General features: G+C 41.6%; 1 long non-coding RNA gene across 1 annotated transcript in view; it reads left to right on the forward strand.

Moving 5' to 3' along the window:
• Window positions 1-26644, forward strand: part of LOC122543062 (uncharacterized) — a 392191-nt gene that overhangs the window by 318979 nt on the left and 46568 nt on the right. Inside the window, exon 7 of the long non-coding RNA XR_015754927.1 lies at window positions 12236-12332. This is a non-coding gene — a long non-coding RNA (uncharacterized LOC122543062). The remainder of the gene's footprint in view (window positions 1-12235; window positions 12333-26644) is intronic.

The following is a 26644-nucleotide window of genomic DNA, read 5'->3' on the forward strand; positions in this document are numbered from 1 at the left end:
CCACACAAATCCTTGAGGCACACAATCACCTCTCTCATCTTGTTTATCCAAGTCAATTTGCACAAGGCACAGGTAGTATTCTGCGGCCTATTACCTTCTTAGTTCTGATTTTTAATTTAGGCCTGAGGTGCTCGTAATCCCTCAGCAGAAACTCTTTCCTCATCCTCCCTTTGTCACTGGTACTTGTGTGGACTATGATCACTGGATTCCTCCCCTCCCACTCCAAGTTTTCCTCAAGCTCAGAAGATATTGTGACAAAGTCAAAAGAGTGTATGTGCACTTTAAGATAGCGAGTGTTTCCTGAATTCAGTGCAGAGACTGAACCCCTTCAGTAATTGAAACCAAACACCCACAACAGCTCGCATCACCTCGACATCTGTTAAGAGTGTGAAGGAGTGAAAGAGAACTCCTAATTTACATTATGTAAAGAAAAATAATTTATTTTCCTAACAGAACACTAAATAAAAGCAATTACAAATCCTTTTCTTCCACTAATTACTATTTCACCCAACTCCATAAAAATGCTGCTCCAATAACACAATCATTAAACATTACATTAACTTAATCTCAAGTCCATACAGTCTCTGACTTCTCCACTGTCTTCAATCTTCTGTCTGCTGATTTCCCGGGTCTTATTCTTTCTTTTTACTGCTTTTACAGGAAAAGGTACCTTTTGATAGAGAATGCTTTCTTATTACTTTTAGAGCAAGTTGTTAGATGGGCAATTAGCTCTCTGGCTCTATGGCAGTTGCTCAGCTGTTTGGTAGCAGTTGCTCTGACCATTTTCAAAATGCCCTGGGTTTATACTCCCCAACATCGTACCCTCCCATTGGTATCAAGAAGCACCATGTTTAAAGGGACCACGCAATGCTTTCCCCATTTTATGATTCTACAATTTTACAAAACACCAAATTCGTAATCCATAATTACTCCACCCAACTTTGCAACAATATGATTAGCAAACTTAAATGTAATATTTTGGAGAACATAAGAAATAGGAGCAGGAATAGGCCATCTGGCCGTTTGAGCCCACATCACCATTCAGTAAGATCATAACTGATCTTTTTGTGGCCTCAGCTGCACTTACCCACCCTCTCATCAAAACCCTTCATTCTTTTACTGTTCAAAAAATTAGCTTTAAAGACATTCAGTGAGGAGGCCTCAACTACTTGACTGGACATGGAATTCTACAGATTCACAACCGTCTGGCTGAAGAAGTTCCTTCTCAATTCAGCCTTAAATCTGCTCCTCCTAATTTTGAGGCTTTGCCCTCTTGATCTAGTTTCACCCACCATGGAAACATCCTCTCTACTTCTATCTGATCTATTCCTTTCATAATTTTATATTGTCTATAAGATCCCCCTCATTCTTCTAAATTCCAATGAACATAATCCCATTCTACTCAGTCTCTCCTCATAAGCCAACCCCCTCAACTCTGGAATCAACCGAACCTTCTCTGCACCCCCTCTAATGCTGGTATATCCTTTCTCAAGTAAGGAAGTTTGACAACTGTCCTGATCTGGTGATTGCATACATATCTGGAGAGCTATGTGTTGTTCTTCTTACTGCTGGTTGCAGTCTCTCAGCATCATTGCATCATCACCATTGGTGTTTTCTTTCATACTGTCTGCATGCATGGTTGGCATGTTGTGCATTGGTCTGAGCTAGCTTCTGTTCCTTTACATCGCAGTATGATCAGGAATGATTTCATAAAGTATGGACTGGTTGCATATTTTAGAAACTTTGGCTGACATCCAGATACAGGTATTTCTGACTGGATTTTTCACTCTCATTTTTGGTCCAGTGCTCAGTGGCAGTCATTCTCTTGCTTCATTCTCTTTCATTGTCTTCTGTACTTCAAGAAGAATGTCCCATGTTTTGGAATGGTTAGACAATTGGCCATTTACAGTTGCCTTCAATGTATTAATTGTACAGGGTATAGTACTCCCTTCTCCATTGGTTTTTTATGAAAATGCAGCAATACAGTGTGAAAACATTGTTTGTTGCTTACTAGGATTTGATTTGAGCAAGGATAATTGGGCAATGATGAAATGTGGGCCACTTCCCACATAGCATTCATGTCTTAGAATGGCTTGCAAGTCAACTATGGTTCATTGTCAGGCACCACCTGATCCAACTTACTTTTAGTCGAAAAGGAAGGTCACTGTTTAAAAGACAGTAGCTAACTTATTGAACAATGGGAAATTTGGATTCTTACCTGAGAGCAATACAGGGCCTACAGCTTGATAGGTCTTGAACTTTAACTGGAATGAAGGTAAGCCTGCATCCTAATTATTGAATTTGCAGATTACCCAAATGAATTTCTTGCTGTGACTCTTCCAAATATTTTGTGATCCAGGGCTGCATAATCTTCATTGAGGTTTCCACATGTCTGCAAATAAGTTTTTTCCAAGCAGATGCTGCTGCTTCGCACTGCACTGCCATATGATGCAATATCATGTCAGTATCTGGGAATTGATTCTTTCTAATCAGCTAGCATTATTAACCTAAATCTGTTCTGTCCTCATAATTTGTCATTAACATAGTGATAGGCATTTTACCTTCAGGAGAATATTCATATCTGATCAGATGATACTTATGTTTGCTCCTTTAATAAAAGCACTAGATGTGTGTAATGTCGGACTGAAATATTCCATCGATTTTTCTCACTCCTACTGGCATCTACTTTTATTACAGTTGGAGGCGTTTGTGTCTCTGGGCTGAAGCAAAGCATTTAGATGTAAACTGCAGCATGCTTCCCTCAACATATCATGCTGGGAAAGGACTCAGTCAGATGGAGACTGAGCCCTCTATACTATCAGATCACATGTTATGACACACTGGAATTTTTTTCTATTCATTCAAGAGGGTATTGCTGGCGAGGCCAGCATTTATTGGCTATTCCAGGGGGTAGTTGAGAGTCAACTACTTTGCTGTGTGTCTGGAGTCACATGTAGTTCAGACCAGGTAAGGATAGCAGTTTCCCTCCCGAAAGGACATTAGTGAAGCAGGTGGGTTTTTTGGACAGTCAGCAATGGTTTTGTGGTCATTACTAGACTCTTGATTCCAAATTTTTATTGAATACAAATTTCACCATTTGCCATGATGGGATTCGAAGATTACCTGGGTCTCTGGATTAACAGTTCAGCAATAATACCATTCGGTCATTGCCTTCCTGTTTGGAGGAAACTGGTCATATGAATGCATATCCCTTAAAGATAGATTGTGGGCTAGCTGTTGGACATAACACAACACAATATAGATGGCTGGCTGCTGATAGCTACATACATATTGATTGAAGTGTTTGAATAAACCAGTGGAGAACAATCACTTCTTCACCTTCAAAAATCTTTTTGAGGTGAGTTGATCTGAATATCTGTTTCGATGATCCAGCACCGACTCTCCTATTCTGTTTGTAAAAAGGCCTCTTGTTTCAAATACTATATAAATGCATCCTGTTGCATTGAATCTGTCCTCACAATGCACGTTAGTTACATCTTCAGAACCTCTTCTCATCTGGAAATTATAAAGTCATATCTGTTGCCAGTGACTGAAAGTCCATCCAAATCTTGGCTGTCTAAAATAGGAAGGAAGTAAAGTGCACCATGTAGCAGATTAGAACTGAAATATATTTGATGTTGGGTTCACTTGGTCTAACCCTCGTATTGATATATCATAATGCACTCAATACACCTCATTGTGCATGATGTAGTTCAATTGTGGTCATGGTATTCGATGTAGCTTGAGGCATTGGCAAATATTAGAGGAGGACATTAAAAGCACTAATCTTTAGCCCTTTGGGAAGTGTGCAGCAAGAGGAGTTAAATGAAATACTGCTGAATGATAGTTTAAAGGAGCAATATGGGAAAATAATGCAAGGAACTGACCTGGTTTGAATAAAATAGATACTGAGAGACATGTGCTTGTTTTAGTAATGACACTGAATATTTTATATCGCAGAACTTCAAAAGTGGTCAAAGTAAATTAGTGAGAAGTTATTACATCAGGGTCAATGGATAATGTGATAGCATTTTTAAATGTAAACCAAATCATGGAGAAAGGTCATTGAAAGGGTAGTTGATCAGTACATGACAGAAAAAAAAGAATAGATGGGTATACTGATGCTGTTAGATGATGTAAGAAGAGAGGAAGTTCATATTGAGCCTAAATAATACCCTGTGCAACTTATTCATTATTTTGAGGAGACCAATGAGGTCTTCCTCAACTCTTCTCTTGATGAAAGAGAAAAATCCCAACCCATTCAATCGTTACCAATCCTGTTAGTTCTGGAACCAATGGAGTTCACCTTTTTTTTTCATTTTGACCAGGGCTGTATGCCTTGATAATGTTGCAATATTGGTCAGAATTAATTGTTTCTCTTGAAATAAGGCCATGGAATCTTCATCATCCACATGGAGCAGGGGAACAAGCAAAGAGGACCGAAAACTTATTGTCTCAACCGAATGATTGTATCTCAGACAAGACAGCACTCCCTTAATGTCCTAGAGTGTCATACTAGCCCAAATATTCAAATCCTAGAGTGGAGCTGAACTCATATTCTCTTGATTTAGAGCAAGAATGCCGTAAACTGAGGCAAGTGTTGGACAGTGATCCTTGAGTGAAAGGAGTAGCAGCATGTATTGGAAATCCAACCAGTTCTATGACATTGATATGTACCTTTAAATCACTGCATTTTCAAGGAATAACAAGGATACAATTGTCAGCATTTGACACAAATATCATGGATCAAATTACAAATCGCTCAACTTCAAGTCCAGTCTGGATAAATAGGGTTAAGTACAAAGAAAAGATTCTACAGAGCTGTGTGGAATCTTTAATAATGGTTCAGAAAGGATTTATATGACTTACATTTTTTATAACTAATGCGCATGCAAAAATTGCATTATAACAAGGCCATGAGTGGTGTAAATCGCCTATGCTCTGCACTTCAATGTTTTATGGCTTTGGCATGGATAAGTGTTTAAAACTGTGATACATATTTAAAAAAAAAATTAACAATACCTGCAGTCTTGCTTTAAATAATACACAGGTATCAGTTCACAGGGGAAGTTAAAATTAGTAACTTGAAAATTGCAAAGAAACAACAGATGTAGGCAGTTGATCAGTACCCTCTGGAAATATGATTTAATCTTCCTGTATTTTCTAAGCAAAATCAGTGATCAGGGAAAGCAAAACAAAGGACATATCACGGGGTAGACATTTTAAAGGATATGAGTGACTTACATGAGAGAAACTATTAAATCCAAAAGATTCAGTAAAGAAAATAAGGAGAATTTTCAAGGACAACAAATTGGGTGTAATGTAATAAACTAGTTTGTTTTTGTAGTCCATACCTCCTTTTTGGAACAATTTATTTTTCCAGTGATACAACTGGAACTCACTTGCACTACTTGCTTCAACATAGACCCCCTGCTTCACTGCAAACAACACCCTACAGATGAGGAAGCTTTGCCTAATTTCCCTATCAACACATTAACTCCTCTACTTTAGCTAAATTCAACAATAGTGACAAAATGGTTTGTGTATCAAATCTGATAAGTTTTAGGACCCTTATCCATGTTGACTACCAGCAGGTACTTTAATTCTGATATGTGCAGAATTACTGTATTTTGCTTCATAAGCAGAGCCAACTTGCTATATAAGGCAGTTTTTTGTGATATATCAAAAGTATTTTGTATAAGTCATCAGGTGTACATTTGGCATAATCATATCTTGCTTTGACCATTGCTTATGCTGTGTCAGGTATCTTCGCATTTCTGCCTTTCAAGGATGGCCATTACACAAAAAAATGGATTGCATTACTCCCAGTGTTGACTTTGAGTTATAGAGTCATAGAGCTATACAGCACGGAAGCAGACCCTTCAGTCCAACATGTTCATGCCGATCAGGTATCCTAAATAAGTCGAGTTCCATTTGCCAGCATCTGGCCCATATCCCTCTAAACCCTTCCTATTCATATACAGGCTCAACATGACCTCCCTGGGGTGGCACAGTGGCTCAGTGGTTAGCATTGCTGCCTCACAGCACCAGAGACCCAGGTTTGTTTCCAGCCTTAAGCGACTGTCTGTGTGGAGTTTGCACATTCTCCCCATGTCTACAAGGGTTTCCTCCAGGTGCTCCGGTTTCCTCCCACAATCCAAAGTTGTGCAGGTCAGGTGAATTGGCCATGCTAAATTGTTCATAGTGTTCAGGAATGTGTAGGTTAGGTGCATTAGTCAGGGGTAAATGTAGAGTAATTGGGAAGGGGAATGAGTCTGGGTGGGTTACTCTTTGGAGGATTGGTTTGGACCTAATAGCCTGTTTCCACACTCTAGGGACTCTCTGATTCTCTGAACTCCTATACTTGATGCACTGACCAATAAAGGCAGACATACCAAATGCCCTCTTCACTGTCCTATCTACCTACAACTCCACTGTCAAGGAACTTTGAACCAAGGCCTCTTTGTTCAGCAACACTCCCCAAATCTTTATACCATTAAGTGTATAAGTCCTTTCCTGATTTGCCTTTCCAAAATGCAGCTCACATATTTATTTCAATTAAACTCCATCTGCCACTTCTCAGCCCATTGGCCCATCTGGTCCAGATCCTGTTGTAATCTGAGGTAACCTTCTTTGCTGTCCACTACACCTCCAATTTTGGTGTTGTCTGCAACCCTACTAACCATACCACCTTTGTTCACATCCAAATAATTGATATAAATGATGAAAAGGAGTGGACCGAACACTGATCCTTGTGGGACACCGCTGGTCACAGGCCTCCAGTCTGAAAAGCAACCCTCCACTACCCTCTGTCTTCCACCTTCAAGCCAATTCTGTATCCAAGTAGCTAGTTCTCCCTGTATTCCGTGTGCTCTGAACTGTCTAACCAGTCTGTCATGAGAAACCTTGTCAAATACCTTACTGAAGTCCATACAGATCATGTCCACTGCTCTGCCCTCATCAATGCTCTTTGTTACTTCTACAAAAAAACTCAATCAAGTTAGTGAGACCATGATTTCTCATGCACAAAGCCATGTTGACTATCCCTCATCAGTCCTTGCCAATCCAAATACATGTAAGTTCTGTCCCTCAGGACTTACTGCAACAACTTTCCCACCACCAATGTCAGGCTCACAGGCCTATAGTTCCCTGCCTTTTCCTTACCACTTTTCTTAAATAGTGGAACCATGTTAGTTAACCTCCAGTCTTCTGGCACCTCACCCATGACTATTGATGATACAAATATCTCAGCAAGAGGCCCAGCGATCTCTTCCTCAGCTGAGGGTGATAGGCCGGAGAGGGGGTGGGGGCGGAGATGTCGGGAAGAAGCCCTCTCCAGCCTATCACCCTCACCTTAACCTCCTTCCACCAATCGCATTCCCAACGCCCCTCTCCCAAGTCCCTCCTCCCTACCTTTTATCTCAGCCTGCTTGGCACACCCTCCTCATTCCTGAAGAAGGGCTTATGCCCAAAACGTCGATTCTCCTTCTCCTTTGATGCTGCCTGACCTGCTGCACTTTTCCAGCAACACATTTTTAAGCTCTGATCTCCAGCATCTGCAGTCCTCACTTTCTTCCAATTTCAGTTTGTCAGATTCATCCCCAACCAACCATAATTGTTTCCTGGATCCTGGAGGATCTATCTTCACAATAGATGGAAGCCATTTCATCTGAATGGTATTCGAAAAATGTCTTGAGATAAATCCAAATTAGAGTTTATTTTATGAAGAGGGTTCACAGATTACAAGGTTTTTGCAAGTTTCAGGCTGTAGATCCGAATGCAGGATAAATCTGACCTTCCTTCTGTCCTTTTTTAGAGTGGGGGACAGATTATGTAGCTGCTTTGTCAATTTAGATTATGAGAAAACTTTCCACATTCCAAAACATTGCCTTGTTTTCAACACAGCGACATGTCACATGATGCTTGAAATATGATACGTGTGAAGTCTGTACAGTTTTTAATTGTCTTATGTATAACGTCCATATTATTTGACACAAATAATATTTTAAATCTCTGCAGAATCCCTTAAACTGGAATATTTCTATACAGACAATCAATCACCTTTTACAGTGCCTACTGTGTTAGGGTTATTAAATCAGTTCTGTGTGAAAAGGGTCAATCTGTATCATAAGGCACCTTTCAAAGGAAAAGGCACACTTTCTGAATAAATCACAAAGTGATATAAATTCATCACATCAGACTGCAAAGCAATCTCACCAATTCTAATAGAAGAGATACAACCAAAGAGTAAAAAATGTAACTGGGCTGTGTAATAAGTATTAATATATCATCTAACAGCATTGGAATGCCATGTACCAGAAACAATCATTCATGTCGGAAGGAATAAAACATAAAATGAGATGAATATACTGCAATGAACTGTACTAGGCGTGAGGCAGCTAATTGGCATGTAACCCAGGATATAATGAAATGATGCACACTTTGAGATGAGGAATGCTTCCTTGCCCCTTTCAATCACTCCCTGGGGGAATAATTTTTACCCACACTTACTTGTCTTTTTCCCAAGCACTGTATTATGGAAATGAAATATTCTTCTCCAGCAAAACTTTCCACACTGTAAGTAATCTAATCTAAAAAAAACTAATCCATTAATATAGTGATGAGTTCAGAAGAAGAGCCGAGTTGGATTCAAAACTGAGAACAACTGACCTGCCACCTTGACATCAATTGTGGGAAAACTGATGGGGGGCATATTAAGAGATGGATTAATATAGACTCAGAGAAGACAAAGTTAATACCAGAAAGTTAACATGACCCTGTAAAGGGCAGATCATGCCTGACATATTTTGCTGATTTCTTTGCCGAGTCGACATAGGCAGTGGATGAGAATATTGCTGTGGATATTGTTTATGTAGACTTTCAGAAAACATTTGATACGGTGTCATATGGCAGGTCGGTTCGCAAATTAGAAATGTTTGGGATTGATGGGTCCTTGTTAGCATGGATTGGAAGTTGGCTAAAAGGCAGGGAACAGAGGATAGGTATAGTTGGGCATTTCTCAGACTGGAGACAAGTTGAAAATGGTGACCCCAGGGATCAATGTTGGGACCCTTGCTTTTTCTGATTTAAATAAGCGATTTGGAGATGGTGGTGTTGATGGCAAAATCTCTAAATTTGCAAATGATACAAAGGTAGAGAGAATAGTGAATTGTGAGGATGAAGATGAGTGACGTCAGAGGGATATTGACAAGTTGGCCAAATGGACAGACACAGACACCAGACAGATGAATTTCAATGCAGAGAAATGTGAGGTACTGCATTTTGGTAGAAGAAACTGGAAGTAACGAGACATGTTCAATGGTATAGTTTTAAGGGGAGTACAGGAGCAGACTTTCGGGTTCAAGTGCATAATTGTCTGAAGGTGACCAGGCCAGTTAAAAGAATTGTTAAGAAGGTTTATGGGATCATTGGGTTTATAAATTGAGAAGTGTAGAGTGTATAAGCAAGAAAGTGATTCTATACCTCTGTAAATCATTTTGAGTGTTGTGTTCAGTTCTGAGCACATTATTTAAGGAAGCATGTCAAAGCCCTGGAGAAAGTGCAAAGGAGGATTACTGGCATAATACCAGAAATTAGGGATTTTAGATAAAAGGAAAGATTAGAGAAAGGAGGCTTCCTCTCCTTGGAGCAGAGAAGATTTACATGTGACCCTTTTGGGATGTTCAAAATTATGAACAATTTTGACAGGGTAAAGAAGGATAATCTGTTTCAATTAGTAGGTGTATCAGTAAGTAGAGATTGCAATTTCAAGATTGTCAGCAAGCAAGCGAGGAGTGAGATGAGGAGAAACCCATTTACCCAGAATGTTGTGAGGATTTAGATTCGCTGCCAAAGAGAGTGGTGGAGATGGGAATGGGAGGTTTCAAAATAGAGCTAGATGTATATTTGAAAGTGATTAATTACAAGAAAACCAGAGATAGGGCTGGTGAATGGGACTAGCTGGGTAGCTCTTTCAGGAGCTAGTACAGACACAATGGGCCAAGTGGCCTCCTTCGGTTGAGTAAAATTCTACGATTCTAAAGTTCTTAACTCTGCTTCTCTCTCCACACGTGCTACTAGCTTGCTGAGTTTCTGTGTCATTTTGTGTTTTTGTTTAAATCTTGCGGTACTTTTAATTTTGTGAGATGACACAAATGCCTTGGATGGAGCTTTGGAACAAGAATGGAGGTTGACCATCATTTCTAGAAATGAAGACAATTTTTCTCTGCTATTGTCATAATATATTCACGATAGATTCAGTGAAATAAGTGCTAATAGGTCTTGAAAAGCGATGACTTTTTGAAAGCCAAACTCTAGGAAAGGAACTTTTCTGATTTTTGTGATCAGGATGCTGTACTTACATAGATAGTCTTCAAAGGTGAGCATTTCCTTGTTTGGCAGCATTGCTGGGAGCTGCTCTCCTCCACTAGCTGGTCTTTATCAAAATTATGGGCTGCTTGCTCCGTCATTAAAGGGCTGATGCAGCTGCTCCTGGAAGTATTCCTCAGGCAAGAAATTTAAGAAGAGGGTCAAGGAGCAGAATAGTCAAGGGTGCATTATCTTTTTGTGAACTGTCTATCCTTGCACTTGACTTTTCTACTATTTAAATACTTGTGTCATTTTTCACAGTGAGTGGTCAGGTTAGATATGTTGATTACTTAGCTGTCAAGACCTGTGCAGTTTTTCACAAAAAAGGAACAAAATATTGCAGGCTGTTTTGGGTCTCTCTGTCCCTGTCTGTCAACTTACTTGCTGCTGTGTCACAACCAGATTACTCATCTTGAAAATAAATTTGACATTTACGTAGGTACAATCGATAAAGTGTACGACAGGAAAATCTATCTAAAGTTAGCAGCTGACATGAAGAGCTGTTCGTAAACATGCTTATCAGGAACACATTTCACTGTAATTGCAACATGTCGTTGCATTCTTACAATTTCTTGCACAGTAGACTAATTGTAGATAAGGAAGTGTATTAGTTTGTGTAAGCAGCAACTCATTTTGCAACCAAGTTGAAGTTGTCATGTCTTTATTAGGGACTGTAGCATTCTGGAATAATTGGTTTCTCTGTTGAAGCATATGTATGTTCCTTGGCACTGGTGGACATGTAGTACTGTTTTATGGATCCATAAAAAAACTGCATTTTGCTGTGTATTGAATAAATATATTGAGAATGTTTTTCCATGAAGTTGCTTTCAAGCAAATTGAAATGAAGTTTTGGAATTGCCAGTTTCGTTCTTGCACCTGTCCGCTCCACCCTCATCTCTAACCTATCACCATTACCCCCACCTTCATCTACCTTTCGCAATCTCAGCTACCTTCCTGCCAGCCCCACTCCCCTCCTATTTATCTCTCCAACCCCTCGGCTCACAAGCCTCATTCCTGATGAAGGGCTCTTGTCTGAAATGTCGATTCTCCTGCTCCTCGGATGCTGCCTGACCTGCTGTGCTTTTCCAGCACCACGCTGTCACCTCTAAGAATTCATTATCAACACAGTGAATAAAATCATGAGGGGTACAGATAGTGTTAAAGGTATTTTTTTTTCCCTAGGATGTGAGATTTCAAGATGAGGGGGCATATTTTTGAAATGAGGGGAGAGAGATTTAAAAATGACATGAAGGGCAAATATTTTACGCAGAGGGTGGTTTGCGTGTGAATGAACTTCCTGAGGAAGTGGTAGATGTGGGCATAATTACAACATTTTGCGAAGTACATGAATAGGAAAGACTTGGAAGGATATGGGCCAGGAGCAGCCAGGTGAGCCTAGTTTATTTCGGGATTATGTTTGGCATGGACTAGTTGGACGAAAGGGTCTGTTTCCATGCTGTGTGACTCTGTGACTGACAGGTAAACAATGCCAAGTTTCTTACCCTTTCACAGGCCTCTACCCTGGTGAGCCAGACTTCAGAACCTGCCAACCAATCAGAGGAGAAAGTGAGGACTGCAGATGCTGGAGATCAGAGCTGAAAACGTGTTGCTAGAAAAGCACAGCAGGTCAGGCAGCATCCAAGGAGCAGGAGAATCGACGTTTCGGGCATGAGCCCTTCTTCAGGAATTTCCTCATTCCTGAAGAAGGGCTCATGCCCGAAATGTCAATTCTCCTGCTCCTTGGATGCTGCCTGACCTGCTGCGCTTTTCCAGCAACACATTTTCAGCAACCAATCAGAGGTCAGCATCTGCTGGATCTTAAAGTTGGGTTATCCAAACAAAAACTTATTTTTTCTTCTTTATATAGGATTGGAGTCACAGTGAGAGGAAAGAGAAGGGGTTAGAGCTTTCAGTCATCTACCACTGCCAACTTCCATCTCTTGCCAACCTCTGCAACTCAGCAGGTAGGTCACATAATTTCACAGTCGGGAAATCAGGTCCCTTTCTTGCCCAATGAGGTGGCAGGTGATCAGAAGGTTACAGTTGCGACCTTCCTTGATTGATCAGTTAAGGGTCCTTAATGCTAATAAGTGAGAAAGTCATCCATCGGCACACTCTTCAAATACTTAATTGCTGAGCTGTTGAGAAGATTAGTTTCTTTTCAGGGCAAACTATGCCTAATTATTTCCCCTTCTTGCGACCTCCAAGGAGGGGCGAATTATGTCCATGACATCCAACGGGTTGTTTAAAACAACTCAATCAACCTTCACCAATTTGTACCACTCTTTTCACCTCTTATCACTTTCTCACAATATCCTTCTTGTTGTCTCTTCCTTGTCACTAGGGTTTTTGACTGATGTTATGATGAATCAAAACACTTCAGTTTTAATGTGCAGCTACTGCTGTTGAACCACATCTGTCTGTTCTCTTCTTCACTCCCTCTGAAGCCCATATTGATTAAGGTTTACCCTGTCAATTGAGACATTCCAAGATCATGCTGTTTTGATCTTATGCTGAGTTGATATCCTGTCAACACTTAAGCCCAAATTCACTTAACTGAGGTGATGAAAAATTAGTCTGAGGGACTGTAAATTAAAATCTGTCATCTTTTTATTGTTTAGCCTGTGCCTCTCATGCCTTGACTGTTCCAAGCTATACCCAACAGCAAAGGAGTAGCTCCCGCTCTCAATATTCTGTCAGTGTTGTTCATATGTCGTTCTTCTCTGTTACCTTCTGATGGCAAATTACATGTGTGCACATGCTCTATTGTCAGGAAGTCTTTTGCCACCTCCTGCTGAAGGTTTCCAATGAGGCTGTGAAGAGATACACTTTGTGTTTTCAACAAGATTCTTTTTATTGCCTGAATGCTTAGCCTATGGTCAATAATTTCTCAGAAGCAGAAACTGCTATCCCAGTACATGGGGATTGAACAGTGACCCCACCCTCTAATATTGGTGAAGCAACGTGAAACGTTATATATTTCTCACCTAGTAAGCTTGTTGTGCACTATTTTCATATTGACATGTGTCTCATACAGCCTTGTTGACAACTTCTATGAGCAATGTGTTGGGCTTTATTTTTCTCATAGTGAAGGGATGAGTGATATTTTATAGATCTCTGAACTAATGAACCGATAATTTCTTTTTTGATTACAATGGTACAGTTTTGTTTCCAAGTTTGACTGGTATTTCTGTTATCTGAGTAAATCCAACCAGCAAGACATCAATCTACAAATTGAGTTGCCTGCAGTAGCACCAATATTTCAGATCTTTAATGGGCAATTGTGGTTTGCAATCTATTTCCGAGCATTTTTAGGTCTTCTAGCTGTCAGGAAAAGCTGTTAGAAGAAGCTAGAATTTCACTCATATTTTTTGTGTTTGCAAAATAACAAGTGGAAAAACTTTCTATTGACATATTATGGGTCAAAAATACATTTTCCAAGACACCAGTCTGCACACAAAACCACTCATTAGGATTTTAAAATCAATGCTACAGATACCACAGCTACAAAATAAGTACTGTTCTGACTGGAATTGATCTGAATGACTTTGGTGCTTATGTTCCCTATTTTCTCATTTTTTAATCTCTTCTCCAGTTTCCCTGCATCAGCTTGACGTAGTTGGTTCCAGCCAGCTCTGGGTCTTGGCCAAAGAAGCTATCCCAGCCTTCCTACACAGCACTGCATATTTACTGCATTATCACAGATCAGCAGATAGGATTTTAAATGGAGACCCTCCTTCACCTGATCCTGATATTACAGTGAATGTCCATCATGCTTCTTGTACAAGGGTAATTCTGAAGGAGTTAATGCTCATGTCACATTAAGCTCTAATGATGTTACGCAGTCTTTGGCTGGAGCCATTTGAGTTCTGCATGAGAATCCAAAGGGTGTGTAATAACATCTCTGAACAGGTTGATTCAAACTGAGCTATGGAAAAGAGGACTGATGGTGATGAACTGCCAAACCAAAACAGCACATACAATCATGGTGCCAACAGTGGTTTTGTGAAGAAAATCAGAGATGCATGACATGACAGTGCTGTTCTGTGGAACTTAGCAAAAACTCCCTCGACCCTACCACTGCCAAGCAAAATCTTGAAACAGACCATTCATCTTCAGCTAGCACTGAATAGGATTGAGAAGAATGAGAGGGAATCTCATAGAAACATATACAATCCTGATAGGACAGGCTGTGGGAAGAATGTTCCCGATATTGGGGAAATCCAGAACCAGGGGTCACAGTTTTAAAAAAGGGGTAAACCCATCAGAGGATGAGGAAGAATTTCTTCACGCAGAGAATTGTGAACCTGTGGAATTCTTGTTGGGACTAGCTCATTAGAAACAGTCAAAAGGGAGCTGGACATGGCCCTTGCGGCTAAAGGAAACAAGAGGTATGTAGAGAAAGTGGGAGTGGAATACTGAAATTGCATGATCAGCTATGATCATAATGAATTGGGAGCAGGCTCGAAGGACCGAATGTCCTACCCCTTCACACATTTTCTATGTTTCTCTTACTTAAATGGAGAATTTTGAAATGCAGAGAGATTTAGGTGCTCTAGTGCAGTAGTTACATAAGTTAGTACTGTAATAATGCTGCTCCTTTAACAAGGTTATGTTGTGCTTGGCTTTTTCTTCCCAGAGAGACCATAAAAGACACAGATTCTAAAATGCCTGGGGTTGATGGGTTTTAGGGTCAATTTGATTATAGCTAACAGATACTGCCTCAGGAAAAAGGCTTCTACGTTTTAAAAAAAACACTTGTCTAGCTTTTCTCTGAAAGCAGTCAGGCAGTTGTAAAACTGCTGAACCCAAAGAAGCAGGTCCATGCTGGTACTCTTTCTCCCACTTCTCTCCTGTAAACGCCTGTGATTATGGGAATTGCTGCAAGTATCAGGAACAGCATCATTAAGTTGGAATAGTCTGTAGGGTTTTCGGAGAGGTTGAGTTATTCGGTATTCTGTTCTCTTTTGCTTGTGTTTCATTCGGTAACCTTGTAAATAAATTATGTTTTGTTTAAAACTGAGTGGTTTGACCAACTGCATCCCTCCTGGAATATCCATGTTACACCTACTTAAAACAACCAGCCAAGTTAGGGGCTGGGCTACTTCCTTGAAATGTTTTGAGGGGGTCTGGCCTTGTCCATAACAGTATGCAGGTACAATACATAATTAAGAAGATGCAAAGGATGCTATTCTTCATAATGAAATGAATATAAAAGTACCGGTGTTATGTTTCAGTTGTACAAGACATAGTTTGAAAACTGTGTGCGGTTTTAGATCCTTTTTCAAATAAAGACTCAAATGCGTTGGAAATGTTTTGGAGAGGGTTTGTTAGATTGATACCTGGAGTGATGAAGTTGTCTTTTGACAATATAGGTTGGATAGATTGGGCTTGTTTCTGCTGTAGTTTAGGAGATTGAGGGATGACTTGATCAAAGTATAAGATCCTTACTGCAGTTGACAAGGTGGACATGGAAAGGCTGATTCCTCTTGTGGATCAGTCCAGAACTAGTGTGCACTGTTTAAAAGTTCAAGGGTCAATATTTCAGGACGGAGTTGAGGAGAATGTTCATTTCTCAGAGGTATGTGTGACTCGGGATCTCTGCCTCAGAAGCCAGAAGTTCAAACACTGATATTCTTCAAGGCAGAAGTAGGTAGATTTCTATTGGGCATTTCAATCAGAGGTTATCAGTGATAGGTGGGAATGTAAACAGATCACCCATGATCTTATTGCTTGGCAGAGCAGGCTCGAGGGGCCAAATGGTCAACATCTACTCCTATTCCAGAGGTTCATACATTTTGTTTTTTTTCCTCATGTCTTCTTCCTTGCTTTCCTATTTCATCCAACAATCTACCCTCTCCCTGTTCCGCTGTGCTCCTGGTGTCCACACTTAAGTCAAATTCTGTTCCCTTCTGACCCCTGCATTGGATTCCGATCAAGCAACCTATTTTTCTTAGAGCATTTTCACTGTTTTTTTGAATTGCCTTCACATATTCGCCTCTGTAATCTGCTCCAGACCTACAAGTCTCTGAGATCTCTGAGCTCACCTCAGCCTGGTCTCTGGAGGATTGTTAATTTTAATTGAACCATTATTGGTGACTCTGGCTTCAGGTACCTGGGTCCGAAGCTCTCGACATCTCCACCTTTTATTTCACCGTTAAGATGCTTCTTCTAACCTACCTCTTTGCCCAGCAATTTTTGCCATCTGCCCGATCATCACCTCATGGAGTTCAGTGTCAGGTTTGTTTTATTACCAGACTATGAAGCACATTGGGATGTCATATTTATGTGGAAGGTGTTACATGAATACAAGTTATTGTTGTGAATAAAACACAGCTATCTTTCGTGAAAACAAACAAGATATTTGTTAATGGACTGATGGTGGGACAATACAGTGAGAATAAGGGCTGCTTGGGTAGAGAGGTGAACACTTGGGCACAGATAATGATTTATGGCCTCTTGAATTGTTGCTGTACTTTTCACTGAGTGATTGTCTTGACAACTATTTTCAGTCAGGAGACAGGAAAATTGTATAAAGTAGTTTTGTGTGACTTGGAGGAAAATATGCCAAGCTGTTCTGAATCACAAAGATTTGAAATCCAAACATAAAATGCTGGCAAAACTCGGCAAATCAGGTGGTATTGGAGGAGAGAGATAGGGAAGGTGGTGGTGAACTGTCTTCTTGAACCGCTGTAGTCCACATGCTCTGAGGGAGGAAAGACCTGGGCAATGAAAGATTGACGATACATTTCCAGGACAGGTTGGCGAGTGGCTTGTAGGGGAACTTGCAGATGGTGGTGTTCCTATGTCCTTCCATATTGAAGTGGTCGTGAGTTTAGAAGATGCTCTCCAAGGAACTTTATGAATTCCTACAGTGGGTGTGAAAAGCACACACTGCTGTCACTGAGTGTCAGTGGTGGAGGAAGTGAAAACCTGGGGATCAAGCAGGCTGCTTTGTACTGAACGCTGTCAAGCTTCTTGGGTTTTGGAACTACACCCATCCAGGGAAATGGGGAGTATTCCATCATACTGAATTGTGAGTTGCAGATGGTGGACAGGCTTTAGGACCGAGGAGGTGAATACTCACCACATTATTCCTAGCCTCTGACCTACTCTCGTAGCTTGTAGTGGCGAGTCCAGTTGAGTTTCTGGTCAGTGGTAATGCCCAAAATGCTGATAGTCGGGGATTCTTAACCCCCTTTAGTGTCAAGAGGCAGTGGTTAGATTGTCTCTTATTGGAAATGGTTGTTGCTGAGCAAATGTATGGTGTGAATGTTAATTGCTACTTGTCAGCCCAAGCCTGGATATTGTCCAGATTTTGTTGCATTCGAACACTGACTGTTTCAGTATCTGAGGATTTGCAAATGGTGCTGAACATTGTACAATCATCAGCAAACATTCCCCACTTCTGATCTTACGATGGAGGGAAGGTCATTGATGAAGCAGTCGAAGGTGGTTGGGTCTCGGAAATTAACTTGACAAACTCCTGCAGAGAAGTCCTGAAGCTGAGATGACTGACTTCTCACAACCACAACCATCTTCCTTTGTGCCAGGTATGACTCCAACCAGCAGAGAATTCTCCACTTTGATACCCATTGATTTCGGTTTCACAAGGGCTTCTTAATATTATTCTCAGCCAATGCAGCCTTGATGTTAATGGCTGTCACTCTCACCTTACCTCTGGAATATAGGTCTTTTGTCCATATTTGAACCAGGCTGCAATGAGACCAGGAGCTGAATGACCCTGGCGGAACCCAATTTTCCAGTACAATTTAAGAGTGCCATCTAGTCTTACAAGCTTGTAAGCTCTCAGTTCAGAACAACATTCACTCTCTCTTTTAAAGGGGAAGTACATGCCCTCAACTTCCTAAAACTAGAAATAGACATTACCTGGCATTTAATGTCTGACCCACGAGACCTTTAATGTCCTGCAAATGCTGCTATTTCTCATGTCTCTGACCACTGATCTTTTCATGCCCAATCCAAAGTCTGTCAATGGCTGACAAACTGAGATATGACATGATATTCCAATGCTGCTATGAAATTTGCAAGGCTTTGGGTAATTCATTCTTTCAGGTTTTCCAGACTCAGTGTGGCTGCCACCTCCCCCCACCTCTTAATGAGCACCCAGCCAAGCATTTTCAGTCTGTGACCTCATGGTGAAGGGGCATAATTTTGATCTGTAATCCAGAGTTTTCATTAGGGACAACGACAGGGTCTGCTGGAATTAGTCACAATGTTTCTCAGTTAAAGTGAGTTCCAGCTGTTGGTTCCTGTTTTGACAAGCTGGGGGAAGAGGAGGGCAGGCGCTGTCGATTCTTGGTGAAGAAAGAACTAAGTTTGATTGTTGCATCTTTCTTGGTCAACTGACACTTGCTCTCAAAATTCATGTTCTAAACCTGATCATTAGTTGATATTGATTTGACTTGATTTGATTTGATTTGACTTATACTATCACATCTACTCAAGCACAAAGGTACAGGAGTCCAGTGAAAGGTGCATAATGTCACTGTACAAGGTGCCATCTTAGGTACAAGTACCTAGGGACATAACCTTAAGAATAAGCTAGAAAGAAAGAACAAGTTAAAAGCTTAATATTGCAGTCAGTATAGCACAGCATAAAATGTATGAAATAAGGGGGTTGAAAGTTCTTAGTTTTAAGTAGAAAATAGAGAAAGAAAGCTGAAAGTTCAAATATTACAGTCTTTCCTAAGTGCTTAGCCACAGTGAGACCGCACTTCAAGGAATCACCTTGAGACCAGAATTCCACGCTGAGGTCACACCAGGACTAGAGACTGCCATGTACCTCCGAAAGACCACCACTCCAGGCCGAGAGTCCACCATTCTGGGCTGTAAGACCGCTATGCCGGGCTGAAAGTCTGTCTCACTGGACTGGGAAGTCGCGACACCAGACTGGGAGTCCGTCTCGCTGGGTCCGCGCTGCGTCTGAGGCCAGGAGTCAGAGACCAGCAGTTGGAGGCCGGGAGAAGAAAAGAGAAAAAGGAAAAGAACATACAAAAGAGAAAAAAAATAGAGAAAACAAGAAAAGGAAATGAATGAAACTAATGAGCTTTGTCTGGGGTGTCCTCCGATCGCATCTTAATACTTCCTTCAATCTGACTCTTTACCTTTTGTGATGCTGCTGCTCCTTTAAGAAGGTTATGTTGCCCTTGTTTTTTCTTTCAGAGGGATCATAAAGCCAGAGGTTCCGAAATGTCTGGGTTTATTTACTTGAAGAAGCTTTCAAGTTTAAAAAATATTTGTACAATAATAGGGGAGTAGCCAATTCTCCTAGTTCAGGGTTTGGTTTCATTTGGCTTTAGCAGTCAGGCTGTTTTCCAGCTGGTGGTCAGTTTTAGCTGGGAACCCAGAGGAGCTGCTGGACCCAAAGAAACAGCTCCTTGCAGATCCTCTCTCTCTCGCTCTGACATCTCTCCAGTAAGAACCTGTGTTTGATTTTACCTTTTATGCCAAGGGGACGTTTACATAGAACATAGAACATAGAACAATACAGCACAGAACAGGCCCTTCGGCCCACGATGTTGTGCCGAACACTTGTCCGAGCTTAAGCACCTATCCATGTACCTACCCAATTGCCGCTTAAAGGTCACCAATGATTCTGATTCTGCCACTCCCACAGGCAGCGCATTCCATGCCCCCACCACATAGACCCCAAGATCCCTCTGCTCCTCCACCTTACTAAGAACCCTACCGTTAACCCTGTATTCCGCATTCTTATTTGTCCTTCCAAAATGGACAACCTCACACTTGACAGGGTTGAACTCCATCTGATTGGTGGAGTTGGGGATAGTGAGGAGGGCTGTTGTTGGCTGCAAAGGGACTTGGATATGATGCAGAGCTGGGCTGAGGAGTGGCAGATGGAGTTGAACCCTGTCAAGTGTGAGGTTGTCCATTTTGGAAGGACAAATAAGAATGCGGAATACAGGGCTAACGGTAGGGTTCTTAGTAAGGTGGAGGAGCAGAGGAATCTTGGGGTCTATGTTCATAGCTCTTTGAAAGTTGCCACTCAGGTGTTCAGAGCTTGTAAGAAGGCCTATGGTGTATTAGCGTTCATTTGCAGGGGGATTGAATTCAAGAGTCATGAGGTGATGTTGCAGCTGTACAGGACCTTGGTGAGGCCACATTTGGAGTAGTGTGTGCAGTTCTGGTCACCTCACTTTCGAAAAGATGTGGAAGCTTTGGAGAGGGTGCAGAGGAGGTTTATGGGGATATCGCAAGTATTTGGAACAGCAGCATTAAGTTGTGTTAGAGTCAATTGGGTTTTAAATAATTATGTTATTCTAAATTTGGTTTTCTTTTGTTCCTGTGTAAATAAATTTGTTTTGTTTAAAACTGAGTGGTTGGGCTGCATGTATTACTCCTGGAATACCCACTTTACATCTGCTTAGAAAAGTTAGGGTCTGGGCTACCTTCTTGAAATGTTTTGAGGGGGTCTGGCCTGGTCCATAATACTTTACCAACGCATATATGGTGTTGGTTCAGCCACAACTGGAGTATTCCACATAGTTCTAGTCACCACCTTACAGGAAGGATATGATTGCAGACAGAGTACAAAGAAAATTCTCCCGGATGTTGTCAAGGTTGGAGTGATTCAACTCTGAAGAGAGACTAAATAGGCTGGGACTGTTTTTCTTCGAGCAGAGAAGGCAGAAGGGTGACCTGACTAATGTACAAAATTACGAAGGGCATAGATAGGGTAAGATGGGAGAGAAACCTTTCTCATTATTATAGAGGTCAATAACCAGGGGCCACACTTTTAACGTAAGAAGTGAAGCATCTATTGGAGATTTGAATGAAGATTTATTTTTACCCAGAGAATGGGGTATCTAAAACTCACTGCCTGAAAGGATAATATAGTTGGGAGTCACACTTAAAATAGCATAGTATAAAATGCTACAGGCCAAGTGCTGGAAAACGGTAATGAATTAGATAGGTCCTTGATGACAGTTACAGATGCGATAGTCAAAAGGGCCTTATTGCGTTCTGTTAAAACTCTATGACTCTGAAGAATTGGATCTCAGACGCAGATAAAAAAGAAAGAAAAACTTGCATCTTTTATGACACCTTTCACTGTATGGGATACCTCAAAGCACTTTACATCCGATAAAGTACTTCTGCTGTGCAGGCACTGTTGTCTGTTTGGAATTGTCAAGCAGTTTACAAACAGCAAGCTTCCACAAATAGTAATGTGATAATTACCAAACAATCTCTTTTTACAATGTTGAAGCATTGTGGGATATTTTGCATTCACCTGAGAGAGCAGTTACACAACTAGTTCAGGATGCACCACCCTAGCAAGTGACACAAGCTAACGTGATATCGTTGTAGCAGATGACACATGTGCAGCAGAGCTCATTGAATCTTGTTTTTCTTGAATAACGAACCCTTTATCTTTTTTGATCAGTGTTTGGTACGTTTATATTATGAGCCAATAAGAAAACAAAACACACCATACTTGATTGTGATAAAACTGTCAAATAAAATCACAATTTTACAGTACGTTTTATGCAGCAATTTCTGCATGATCCTCGTATTCTGCTCCTGGATTTTTGAGTTCTTTGTATAACGCACAATTCGCTCAAAAAGGTGTCCTGTGTTCAGAGCCATAATCATAGTCAGAGTTACACAGCACAGAAACAGACCCCTCGGTCAAACTCATCCATGGTGACCAGATAACCAAAACTAATCTTGCCACATTTCCAGCTCTAAACCCTTTCTATTCATGTACCCTATCGGATGCCTTTTAAATGTCTTCAGTGTAACCGCCTCCACCAATTCATCTGGCAACTCATTCTGTACACACCCCACCCTCTGCGGAAAATGTTGCCCCTCAGGTCCCTTTTAAATCTTTCCCCTCTCATCTTAAACCTCTGCCATCTAGTTTTGGATTCCCCACCCCAGAGAAAAAGACGTTGGCTATTCACCTTATCCATGCCATCATGATTTTATAAACCTCTATGAGGTCATCCCTCAGCTTCCGACGCTCCAGAAATAAAAGCCCTAGCATATTCAACCTCTCCCTATAGCTCAAACCCTCCAACCTGGGTAAAATCCTTTTAAATATTTCTGAACCCTTTAACAATGTCTATCTGATAAAGGAGAGACCAGAATTGAATATATATTCTAATAGTGGCCCAACCAATATCGCCGACCACAACAACACGACGGTTGGAGGAAGAGCGCCTCACCTTCCGCCTAGGAACCCTCCAACCACAAGGGATGAACTCGGATTTCACCAGTTTCCTCATTTCTCCTCCCCCCACCTTGTCTCAGTCAAATCCATCGAATTCAGCACCGCCTTCCTAACCTGCAATCTTCTTCCCGACCTCTCCGCCCCCACCCCAGTCTGACCTATCACCCTCACCTTGACCTCTTTCCACCTATCACATTTCCGACACCCCTCCCCCAAGTCCCTCCTCCCTACCTTTTATCTTAGCCTGCTTGACAATCTTTCCTCATTCCTGAAGAAGGGCTTATGCCCGAAACGTCGATTCCCCTGTTCCCTGGATGCTGCCTGACCTGCTGCGCTTTTCCAGCAACACATTTTCAGCAACCAATATCCTGTACAATCCCAGTATGACATCCCAACTCCTGTACTCACTGCACTGAGCAATGAAGGCAACTGTGCCAAATGCCTTCTTCATCACCCTATACCTGTGACCCCACTTTCAAGGAATGATGCACCAGCATCTCTCGGTCTCTTTGTTTCTCAGCACTCCCCATGGTTTTACTGTTAACTGTTAAAGTTCTGCACTGATTTGTGATAACAAAATGCAGCACCTCACATTTATTTAAATTAAACTCTGTCTACCACTCCTCGGCCCATTGGTCCACTTGATTCAGGTCCTGTTTTACTCTGAGATAACTTTCTTCACTGTTCAGTACGTACCAGTTTTTGTATCATCTGCAAACTTACCAACCATACCTTTTATATTCCTGAAGAAGGGCTTATGTCCGAAACGTCGATTCTCCTGTTCCCTGGATGCTGCCTGACCTGCTGCGCTTTTCCAGCAACACATTTCCAGCTCTGATCTCCAGCATCTGCAGACCTCACTTTCTCCTTTTATATTCACATCCAAATCATTTCTATAAATGATAAAAAATGACCCAGCACCAATCCTTGTGGCACACTGCTGGTCACAGGCCTCCAATCCAAAAAATAACCCTCTACCACCACCATCTGTCTCCTACCTTCAAGCTAATTTTGTATCCATTTGACTCGGTCCCCTTGGATTCCATGTGATCCAGCCTTATTAAGCAGTCTGCTGTGCAGAACCTTGTCGAACGCCTTTCTGAAGTCCAAATAGACAATGTCTACTGCTGTGCCTTCATAAATCTTCTTTGTCACTTCTTCAAAAAACTCAATCAAGTTCATGTGACAAAGTCATGTTGACTATTCCTAATCAGTCCTTGCATTTCCAAATGCATGTGAATCCTGTCCCTCAGAAACCCTCCAACTAGTTACTCACCACTAATGTCAGGCTCACCGGTTTACAGTTCTCTGGCTTTTCCTTACCTCCTTTATTAAATAATGGCCCCACTTTAGTCAACCTCCAGTTTTCTGTCACCTCACCCACGGCTATCAATGATAGAAATATCTCAATAAGGGGCCCAGCAATCTCTTCCCTTGCTTTCCCTGATCAGATCCTGTGGATTTATCCACCTCCCTTTCTGTTATATGGACACTTTCCAAGACATCGTGATTAGTTTCCCCAAGTTCTCTAGCTTCAATGTCATTCTCTACAGTAAATACTAATACAACATATTCATTTAGTATCTCACCCATCTCCTGTGGTTCCATACATTGATGACCTTGTTGATCTGAAAGGGGCCCTGTTCTCATTCTATTTACACTTTCGCCCTTAATGTATTTGTAGAATCTCTTTGGATTCTCCATAACTCTATTTGTCAAAGCTATCTCATGTCCCCTTTTTGCCCTCCTGATTTCCCTCTTAAGTGTACTCCTACTGCCCTTATACTCATTGAGGAATTCAAACAATCCCAGCTGTCTATGCCTGACATATGCCTCTTTCTTTACCTTGACCAGAACCTCAATTTCTCCAGTTATCCAGCATTCCCGACATCTACCAGCCTTGCCCTTTGTCCTAACAGGAATATACTGTCTCTGGACTCTTGTTATCTCATTTTTAAAGGCCTCCCACTTCCCAATCAATTTTTGAAAGTTCCTGCCTAATACTGTCAAAATGGGCCTTACTCCAAATTAGAACTTTAACTTTGAGATCAGTTCTATTCTTTTCATCACGATTTTAAAATTAATAGAATTATGAGCACTAGTCCCAAAGTGCTCCCCCACTGACACCTCGGTCACCTGCCCTACCTTATTCCCCAAGAGAAGGTCAAGTTTTGCTCCTTCTCTAATAGCTACATCCACATACTGAACAAGAAAATGTTCTTGTTCACTCTTAACAAATTCCTGTCTATCCAAGCCCGTAACATTATGCTAGTCCCAGTCTATGTTTGTAAAGTTAAAATCCCCTACCACAACCACCCTATTGTTCTTACAGATGTCTGAGAACTCCTTACATATTAGCTTCTCAATTTCATGCTGACTATTGGGGGAGGCCTATAGTACAATCCCAATAATGTGATTATCCCTTTCTTATTTCTCAGTTCCGCCCAGATAATTTCACTGGACATTCTCCCAGGAATATCCTCCCTAAGTAGAGCCATAATGTCATCCTGAACCAAAAACACCACTGCCTCTTCTCTCATGGTCCCCCCACCCCCACCCTTTCTATCCTTTCTATATCCTGGAACATTAAGCCATCAATTCTGCCCTTCCCTGGGCGACATTTTTGCAACAGCTATGATATCTCAGTCCCATGTTCCCAACCATGCCTTGAGTTCATCTGCCTTACCTGTCAGGCCTCTTGTATTGAAATAAATGCAGTTTAATTTATCAGCCTTATCTTATTCTGTGCCTTGCTGTTGTCTGGAGTGACTAACTTGTTTCTCTTCTCTCCTGTACCAGCCTCAGACTTATTTGTTTTCTCACTATCTCCACCTCACCCCACCCACTACTAGTTTAAAGCTTCCCGAGTAGCATGAGCAAATCTCTCCACCAGGATATTGGTTCTCTTCCAATTCAGGTATAACGCCTTCTTCTTGTTCAGGTGACCTCTATCCCAGAAGACATCCCAATGATCCAAAAATGTGAATCTGTGCCTTTGCAACAGTTCCTCAGCCATGCATTCATCTGCTCTGTCCTCCTGTTCCTACTCTCACCAGCATATGGCACCATGAATAATCCAGATATTACTCCCCTTGAAGACCTATTTTAACCTTCTGCCTAACTTGCTATCCTCTCTCTGCAGAACCTCGTTCCTTTTTCTTCATATGTCATTCACACCAATCTGTACAACGACACTCTCCCCTTTGAGAATATTCTGCACCCTCTCTGAGGCATTCTTCAGTCTGGCACCGGGTGGCACCATTCTGTTGTCTTGTTGTTGGCATCAAAAATGTATGTTTGGGCCCCTGATTAGAGAGTCCCTGATTGCAATCTATGGCTTGGAAAATAACATTTCCTCCATGACAATGGAGTCAGTCTCAGTACCAGAAATCTGTCTGTCAGTGCTAAATTTCCCTGCTCCAGTATCCAAAAGCATATATGTTTGTGATGGGGATAGCCACAGGAGACTCCTACACTTCCTACCTATCTCTCCTATCTTTCCGAGCAGTAACCATTCTATCTGACTGTATCTGCAGTTTTTCTACCTTAGTGAAAGTGCCATCCAGGAACTTTCCACCTATGTTCAGGACGCCACCCACGCCCTTCACCTCCTCCAAGACGTTCATTTCCCTGGCCTCCAACGCCTTATCTTCACCATGGACATGCAGTCACTGTACACATCTATCCACCACAACGAAGACCTCCAAGCCCTCCATTTCTTCCTGTCACACCATCGCAATCAGTACCCTTTCACTGACACCCTCATCTGCCTGGGTGAACTGGTCCTCACCCTTAACAACTTCTCCTTCCAATCCTCCCACTTCCTCCAAACCAAAGGAGTAGCCAAGGGCACCCGCATGGGCCCCAGCTGTGCCTGCCTCTTTGTTGGCTACATAGAACAGTCCATCTTCCACAGCTACACCGGCACCATTCCCAACTTTTCCTCCACTACATCGCTAACTGTATTGGCACTGCCTCATGTTCCCAAGTGGAGATTGAACTTCACTAACACCTTTCACCCCACCCTCAAATTCACCTGGACCATCTTGGACACCTCCCTCC

This window comes from Chiloscyllium plagiosum, unplaced genomic scaffold (assembly GCF_037043375.1).
Source record: "Chiloscyllium plagiosum isolate Xiang-an unplaced genomic scaffold, Cpla_swu_hap1 HiC_scaffold_48, whole genome shotgun sequence".
NCBI lineage: Eukaryota > Metazoa > Chordata > Chondrichthyes > Orectolobiformes > Hemiscylliidae > Chiloscyllium > Chiloscyllium plagiosum.